Here is a 9715-nt window from a genome sequence, read left to right on the forward strand (position 1 = left end):
CCTTCGAGATCTGCTAATGTGTCAAAAACATTACAAATTTGTATTCTGGGTGTCCTATTTATCTTGACAACTTAAAATACTTTTTCGTCCAGAAGCAAAATAAAAAAATAAAAATGTATCAAGACAATGATGTTGAGATAGCAGTGGGACATTAACTAGCATGATTGCCATTCTTGTAAGTTTATTCATAATGAAAATATGACCAGCTGCGCGCTTTTTTTTTTTAAGGCACCCTATCTTTCTTTTATTCGGTAATCCACTTCCTCTCCTCAAAACCTGTCCAAAAACGTATCACAGTGTACCATTCGCGTCAACAAGACGTTATCAAAAACGTAACACGAAACTGACTTCGACTATGCTATACTAGCACACAAAGTAAGCAGATGGAGTAACTTAAATCGTACACTTATTTGAATTGTCAACAAATGGATTACAAGTAAAATATACACCAGCCTCTCAATTAGCTGTCGTCAGTTGAAGGGTTGGGGGGGAACAACAAATAACGAACTCAAACCTTTACATGAACATAGACGTATGTTTGAATGAGCAAACTAGCCTTAGATATGGATTTTCCTGATGACGTTCTTCTTCTGGCAGAAACCACACAAAGTTTACAACTAATGACTACGGAGCTGGATGGAACGGCTAGTTCTGTAGAGCTAAAATTAGCTACTGGTAAAACGAAAACAATGTGCATGAGAAGTGGAAATGTATCTACTCAAATTATAGTGCAGCAGAAGGTACTGCAAGATTGTTGGATATGAGGTCCGCCAGTTATGCAAAACACGTACATAGGACAAATATGCAGAAACTTCAAAACCAGATATTCAGAATATCTCAGAGCTTTAAAAAGCAACAGCTCCCATAGCACATTTGCTGACCACCTTGTAGCCCACAACCACCACGCAACCACAATAGAAACAGACTTAAGAATACCAAAACCCAGCTACAGCCTATACAGCAAACAGACAATTGAGGAAAACTTCCATATACAGAAGGCAATAGCAAAAGGAAAACAGGTGTTAAACGAATACACTACACTCTGCAAGGGCACACTATCTAATTCATTAAAGGAACTTGAAAACAGCACAAACAGATAAAATCTACACACACACACTCAAAATAGATACACTAAAATCTACAAAGACGCACCATTTACACACAAAAGGAATACCATATAAAAGACAACACACACGGCTAAGTAGCGTACAGAAAACACACACGCACACACACACACGCACACACACACACAAAGATAAAATGCATACAAAATTCAAATTTGGCACCGAACTCTCGTTGAACAAATGAACACTGACTGGGCTGGGACACACAACAAACCACAATCACACCGTTTTGGTGCAGTGAAAAGTGTTTTACTACGTTAATTGTGGAAAATACTTGCTATAGTTACGTGTGCATCACAACACGTCACCACGATGCGGAGAATGAAAGTGCTTGGCACACGAAAACGTAAGTAAAAACGAATATAGGCACGAAAACATCGCGACAAAGTACATTCTAGAAGATAGTTTAACTCTCAGCAAAAAACTTTCTCATCAACTTCGATTGGTTGCAGATGACAAGCCACCTGTAGTAATTAACACACAAGTGATACGGAAAATTCATGCACACCAAATGTAAAGTTATTTACCAATAGAAATGATCTATTGTTTGAACTAAACATCCACATAATTTTATAATCATTTAACAAAAATGTTCACATTACAAAATAAATAAAAACGAAAACCCACTGATGATGGCACAGTGGTGCCGAAACATGTTTGAGTACTGAGAAAAAACGGTGTTTTGCAGAACTGACGGACCTCACATCCAACAATTTTAACTGAAAACACAGCCAACACAAGGAACTGCAAATAAAAATGATGAATAGTACTGCAAGATGTTCAATTTCCACGTCTCTGCATTCTTATGTGTAATAACGGAGACGTAGATGCGGACATCACCAGCAGAATTTTGGAAGGCTTCTGCAGTCTTCCAACGAATGCGATCTGTATGTCCGCACTGCCGTCCTCCTCTATCATACTACAGACGGGGAGACGAGACCTGGAAACTGTCAGCGAAATCGGCAGACAAGCTCAACATTTCTCACCAACGATGATTGAGGCGATGATAAAGTGCTGAGAAGAAGTGGTCTACGCAGCCTGCACAAAACCTTTACTGAAAGAAGAGCGAAGCTTGTGGGGCGTCTTCTTGATGATATACTCCCCAAATCAGCACTGTTGTGGAAACGTATTACAGACTGAGATGTGAATTTGTTGCATAGTATATAACTATTTATAAAATGAGTTTGTTTTCTGTTATGTGATGTTATAATGTTGAACTATAAAATACTGGATAAATACCTTGGGAAAGAAATTGGCCAGGGGCAAGATGCACTCGCATTCTAATGGTCCCATACAAAATTAATTACACATATAAGCACTTCATACCTCCCGGGAACCTAGAAAAAAAAAAGATTTTTGCCTGTTATCCACATTGATACTTGCAAGATATCGGTGCCGGGAATTTCAAGACTTTCGAGAATTTTTTAATTTTAAGTTTGAAGTCGGATAATAAATAACAAAAGAAATATTTTTGTGTAATCTACTTACAAACTAACAGTTAACTTTCTTTAAAGTCAGTACCGCCATTTGACTGTTGCTTATTTGCAGTGTTACATTTACACTTACACAATCATTATTTCGGCTTCAAAATGCCATTATCAAGTGTTTTAAGTGTTGTATAGTGCCTAAGATGGCATACTGTCGTATTTAAAATTCACTATTAGACACATTGTCTAAGGGTCGATGTTTCTGGTAAAGCCTACTGCTTTGTTTCATCACTGAGTATACCATTGACCCTTAGACAATGTGTTTAATAAAGTATTTTAAATACTTAGGCACTGTATAACACATAAAACACTTCATTATGGCACTTTGAAGACGAAATCATGATTGTGTAAGTGTAAATGTAACACTGCAAATAAACAACAGTCTAATGGCGGTACTGACTTTAAAGAAATATATTATGACTGTGGCCCCCCGTTATGGAAAATTATTAACAGTTAACTGGTCGTTTCCTTTACTTGAACTGTGAAACCTTGCTTTGTGCCAAATTTCATGATTCTAGATCAACAGGAAGTAGCGTATAGGTTGTAATGAGTGAGTTCGTGAGTATCAAAATATCTGACATAAATGGCAGTATCTTTAAATTTCATTGACTTAGAAGCTTAACCTATTTTACACCATCTAGGTACGGTAGACGTTAGTATGTGTTATAAATTTCGACTTGACACGTCAACCCGTTCCTGAGAAAAAGGGTCTTAACAGACGAACGATGAGACAAACAGTCTAATAACAAATGACAAAATTTTTTTTTTGTGAGATTGTTACAAATTAAAAAACTTTAGGAGTTTTTCGTTTAGTTGTACTTTGAAACCTTGAACTGAACTCCTCCCGAGCAGGCCACGAAGGGCCAACGCGACTGACCGGCCGCCGTGTCTTCCTCAGCCAACAGGCGTCACTGGATGCGGATATGGAGAGGCATGTGGTCAGCACACCGCTCTCCCAGCCGTATGTCAGTTTACGAGACCGGAGCCGCTACTTCTCAATCAAGTACCTCCTCAGTTTGCCTCACAAGGCCTGGGTGCACCCCGCTTGCCAACAGCACTAGGCAGACTGGATGGTCACCCATCCAAGTGCTAGCCCAGCCCGACAGCGCTGAACTTCGGTGATCTGACGGGAACCGGTATTACCATTGTGGCAAGGCCGTTGGCGACTGTGAAACTTTGCTTCTTGTCAAATTTTCTAATTCGAGGTCAACGGGAACTACATAATAAGTTTCGATGAGTGGGTTCGCGAGTATCAAAATATGGGTTATAAATGGTGCTGTCTGTTGATAGCATTGATTGAGGAGCTTCAATTTCTTACACCTTGAAGGGGCCGTAGAATCTAGTATGTTGCATAAACTTCAAGTTGATACTCGGTCCGTTTGTGAGTAATGTGGTTTTTACAGTCGGGCAGACAGACAAGCGGAGAGACAGACGGCAAACTGTTCCTATCAGGGTTCCGTTTGCAGCGATTGAGGTACGTAACCGTAAAAATATGGATACAGAAGTAGAGAAAGTTTTAGTAATACCTGGAAACGAACTTTTGCAAAGGATCTTCAATGCATGGATATGGAGTGGGAGGAAGCTGAAAATCTGGCAGGTGATCGACTTTGCTGGATGGAATTTAATGCCCGATAAGCTACCTAGCAGTGGAGGACCTAAGTTGAGGTAAATGGGACACCATATGCATCTTTTCAGTACATCGCTACAAAGTAAAAGCTATGTTCGGTGTTAACGTCAATGTACCACTTCGAGGCAAGCTATCTAGTAGAATCACTTAGCTACTGATTAATCATTATACAGTCTTGTTAAGTATAAAGGATTTATCAACAAGAAACTGATAATGTTGTATCATAATGGTACTCCGGTGTTAAGACGTGTTAGTTGCTGTACAGCCGCCGACAGTCGGTGTGGTACGGCTTTCAGCGCGTTGCAGAGCGGTTTCCGACCATCTGCTAGTTGCAGATCCGCATGCTGTAAAGGTCAGCGTATTAGAACCGCCGTCTGGTCCGTAGGCGGTCGCAATGCAGACGTTAATTAACTGCACCGCCGTGCTGTTGTCTCTTGACATAATCTCCCTGTGCCGTTGTTTCAGGAAGAACGCGAAAGCGCCCCTTGATTACATCTGCTGCGGTTGCTTGCCCTATCACGGTCTATTTCCTTAAATACCAGACGGTGGCCTACAGTGCCAGCCAGCTCATCTTCCGATTCCGTGGCTCCTCCCCATAGTGCCCAACGATTATTGTTGTTGTAAGGGAAGACTGGGGGAGATTAGATATTTTATTAGGTTATTGGTTAATAAGGACAATAGATACACATAACAGAGACCTTAGTCTTCAATAACATACTCTCCATTTCTATTTACAACGGTCTCCCAACGCTGGGGTATGCTCTCGGTTCCGCGTCTGTAGAAACCACGTGGTTCTGGTACGAAGAAGTCGTCGAGCCATATTCGGAGCCCATTTTCATCCGGATAGGAAGTTTCTTGAAGGTTGTTTGATAGAGAGCGGAAAAGGTGAAAACCTGAGGGCGCAAGATGAGGTGAAGAAGATGGGTGCGGAATGACTTCCCAACACAACTCCTACGTAGCGTTTTCTTGTCAGTCCAGCAGAATCGGGCGGGCGTTATCGTGTAGAAGAATCACTTCACGCAGCCTCGTTCTTCTTGGGCTGCGTCTGCAAGACGTCTCAGTTGTTGAAAATAAATGTCAGCAGTGATGATTACACCTCGGGGGAGCAATTCGTAGCACACCACACCGTCGTTAATCCTCCTGGTACATAACATTATGTTTTGTGGATGCACCAATGTCTTTGTAGTGGGTGTTGCTGCTTTGTTTGGGTTCAACCATTCCTTTATATTCCTTATGTTAGCATACAGAGATCATTTCTCGGCCGGCCGCGGTGGCCAAGCGGTTCTAGACGCTTCAGTCCGGAACTGCGCTGCTGCTACGGTCGCAGGTTCGAATCTTGCCTCGGACATGCATGTGTCTGATGTCCTTAGGCTAGTTAAGCAAGTAGTTCTAAGTCTAGGGGACTGATGATGTTAAGTCCCATAGTGCTTAGAGCCATTTGAACCATTTGAAGATCATTTCTCGTCACCAGTAACGATACAGGACAGGAATGATCGGTGTTGTTCACGAGCCAATTATTTACAAGAAAGCACAGATGCACAGTTAGTCACCCACTGATTGCTGTGATTTTTGGCTTAGAGCGTGCGGTACCCATACATTCGGTTTTTGAACCTTTCCCACTGCATTCAAACGTCTCACGATGTGGAAATAATTTTCCAGACCTCAAGTACACTGACGTGGATCCTTCTGGATTAATGGCTTTACACGGTCTTCATCAAACACCGAAGGTCTTCCTGAACGTAGAGAGCCCAGTAACGTCAAAACGATCCTCCTTAAAACGAGAAACCCATTTTCTTGCCGTGCTCTGTTCAAGGGCATAATCCCCAAACAAATGTTTCTGGCTGCCTCCGCTGCTGTCACCCTTCTACTGAACTCACACAGAAGGATATGTCGGAAATGTTCCGATTTCTCCAGTCGGCACTCCATTTTGTAGCGTATATAGCTCCACTCACTATCTCCAAATGACAATCTGTAAACCCAAGTAGCAACGGTGAACCACAAATAAAAAACGACAGTCGATAAATAAACCCGTACCAACACGCAAAACAGAAACGGTACGAACTTAAGCACCAACCTGATACGTTTGGGTGCCTATTTTCATATTTCTTTCCCGCTCACGATAGTCTGTGCCCTTCAGAGAGGAAGTTGCTTCTGCAGATTTGGCATACAGCTCCCGTAGCGCCGTTACCTGAACCGTCAACGTGCACGTTACGGAAATTCGTACTTCGTGCCAGTCTCATAAGTGGACAACACGAACCAAGTCAGTCGATCGTTGAAGCTGTGTTTTGGATGATAGCCAAGGCTGCTACAGAAATATTAGTCAAACCGGATATCAACACCACATCCCAACCTCACAGGCACGCTTTCTAACACTACTTTCCTCATTCACAATAATTCGAAAGTCTATTGTCTCGAAACAGAATGTTTCCTTCTTCTCTTGGTAACCAGAAGTCACTATGTCGCAGTTAGTTCTGCACTGCCTCATACACCCGCTAAACCCGCTAGGCAGAACAGATGATTTGGATTGTAGAAAGGGCTAAATAAGGTGTCGCTCAGTTTCACTCAAAACTGTAATTTATTGTAATTTAATAACACCTGTAAACCCAAACGGCACATTTCCGAACCTTTACAATACAGTCTACGAGTTTCCAAAAGGCAGTTCTTTCACTGCTGAAGGCCTCCAAACAAGAAATCTTAAAAATCAACACGATAAAAATGCAGTTAAAATAGCAAATAAAATAATTACATAATAGGTGGAAAGCCTCAAGGCAAAAGTAGATAGAACAAACATATGCAAGGTGCAATACAAACAGTTGAAGGCAAAAATTAAATTTCAAATTGAGAATAAGGCTTTAAGCAGCTGAAGGCCCACAATTGATTTACATAAATTGATTTATATAAAACACAATAAAAAAATTTCTTTTAAAACATTGCCTATAATTGATTACCAACAGACCATTAAAGGACCATGAAAAGGACAGTACAGACAACGGCACTCAGACGCCTCAAGGATTGGGGGGGAGGGGGGGCTGCCTTCGAAACATTAACGTCCACTTAAGTGAGACAGGTAGTGGGCCCAACTACACTTGATCCGTCGGTAACCCAGCCAAGAGAGAGTCACAGACCGACCGTCCAAACGACTTGCTCGCCACCAATTGGTACATAAAAACTAAAAGTCTAAACTCTTACGGACGTAATTACCCACGATGAAATATGTATTAAGCTGTCAAAACTACATACCATGTTGGACAGCGACAACAGGCGAGAAAAGGACGTTGCCTGAAATTATGTTAGTGGCCAGGGCAGGTAACTGGAGCACTAATGACCACAAGGCAGAACTCCGCTGGTACACTTGAATTTGAAATAAGGTAATATAGTTAACTTCACCAAAAGGAACACTGCCTGAATTTACGTCAGTGGCCAGCGCAGATAACCAGAACAATAACGGCCACAAAGCAGAAAATTCCGCTAGTGCACTGGAATTGTAGTGAACCAATATAGTTAATTCCACTGCAAGGCGGCTCGATTTCACCACTACAACACTCGGTGTTGCTCACAGGAAAATCTCCCCAACAGTGAACCACCGAAAGGAATGACACAACATGAACGGACGTGGCTTGGGTACTTAACACACCACTCAACTTTGACGTCCTGGGTCGGTGAGTCACTAAGCTTGTAGCGATCGGACAGCTCCAGACACGCTCCAACACTGTGCAGGGACCGCACCAGAGGATCCAGCCGACTGCACCGCACGGAGATATCCTCCCTGGTCCGCACCAACCGACCGACTGCCCGCAGACCACCTAGCCGGAAACTATATGCACAAGACGGTACACTGTGCAATATCGATACTCATCGCTGCTGCCACACATAGGAGGAGGAAGAACACGGCATAACTGCAACAACGGCGGGAATCCAAACACAGATAGACACCCAAGTTCAGGGAAACGCACAGTGTGAGCACAGCTCACTGCCTGACACCAAAAGTGGAGCGCGCAGAAGACATAGTCGGATGTTAATGGAATTCCGCACACGTGCAGCATTAGCGGATATGTAAATGATTAGAAGCGCGATTTTTTGTGACATGTTGAACGTCCACCAGAGTGCAGGTTCAAAAATGGTTCAAATGGCTCTGAGCACTATGGGACTCAACTGCTGAGGTCATTAGTCCCCTAGAACTTAGAACTAGTTAAACCTAACTAACCTAAGGACAGCACACACATCCATGTCCGAGGCAGGATTCGAACCTGCGACCGTAGCGGTCTTGCGGTTCCAGACTGCAGCGCCTTTAACCGCACGGCCACTTCGGCCGGCCCACCAGAGTGCAGTAACGGTTGGTTGGGTTTAGTGTTGTTTCAAGGATATATAAGGGGCGTGAACGTCGTTGGACGGTGAGAAACCACTGTGAAGCACACGGAGGTGCCACGTATTCGTATGAGAGAGCGTTATCAGCACTTGACAGAGTTTGAAAGGGGACTTATTGTAGGTCACCATTTAGCGACTGGTCGACTCGTGTTGTTATCCAGAACTGTGGGGCATTGGGATTTGACAGTGGCCAGATGTTGGACTGCATGGGAACATGGAGGCAGGCGTACTCTTCGTCAAGGTTCCGGTCGACCACCACAAAGGAGGATCGCCATATACCAAGCACACCATAACTCCTTCGCTTCTGCGCCTGCCATCCAAGAACAAGTAATCGACTCCCTGCGACATACTGTATCATCCTGCATCATTGGGTGTTGTGTGATGTCCTTAGGTTGGTTAGGTTTAAGTAGTTCTAAGTTCTAGGGGACTGATGACCATAGATGTTAAGCCCCATAGTGCTCAGAGCCATTTGAACCATTTTTTGCATCATTGGTTGGTGGCTAGCAGCAGACAGACTAGGAAATTACCTTATCATGCGTAGGCTTCTGTCAACACTACTACACAAACAGCTGCGTGACCGGGAACCGTGAACTGAAGGTGAATGGCATCACGCTGTGTACAGCGGCGAATGGCGGTTCGAAACTACCCCAGACGATCGTCATCGGCGTGTATGGCGCCGACCTGTGAGAGATCCCATTCCTCCAGTGCTTTGGAGAGGCGTAGCGGTGATACCCGTGGCGTCATTGTGTGGGCAGCTATCGGGTATGACTTCAGGTCACGACTGGTAGCGACTGAAGCAACTCTAGCGGCATTCACTGACATCATGCGACATCATGTCTTTCATGTGGCAGTATAGTGGTGCCATTTATCAACTGCGCAAAGCTCGTCCACAAATGTTACGTGTCTCTCTGAACTGCCTACGTGATGTTGAGGTACTCCCGTGACTAGCAAAACTCTGCAAATCTGTCCCTGGCAGAACTTACGTAGAACCAGCTCACAGGCCAACTACACCTTAGCGCCAGTATACAGGACACCTAGGACCAGTTCAGACACTTATGGGACAGCGGGATAGGATGCAACGGCTTTATACATCCTTCTCGACCGAAACGGTG

At 43.6% G+C, this 9715-nt stretch overlaps 1 pseudogene; it reads right to left on the reverse strand.

The window, feature by feature from the left end:
• Window positions 1-3657: 3657 nt before the first annotated feature.
• Window positions 3658-3775, reverse strand: LOC126429150 (5S ribosomal RNA; annotated as a pseudogene).
• Window positions 3776-9715: the final 5940 nt, after the last annotated feature.

Source organism: Schistocerca serialis, chromosome 1 (genome assembly GCF_023864345.2).
Source record: "Schistocerca serialis cubense isolate TAMUIC-IGC-003099 chromosome 1, iqSchSeri2.2, whole genome shotgun sequence".
Taxonomy (NCBI): Eukaryota; Metazoa; Arthropoda; class Insecta; order Orthoptera; family Acrididae; genus Schistocerca; species Schistocerca serialis.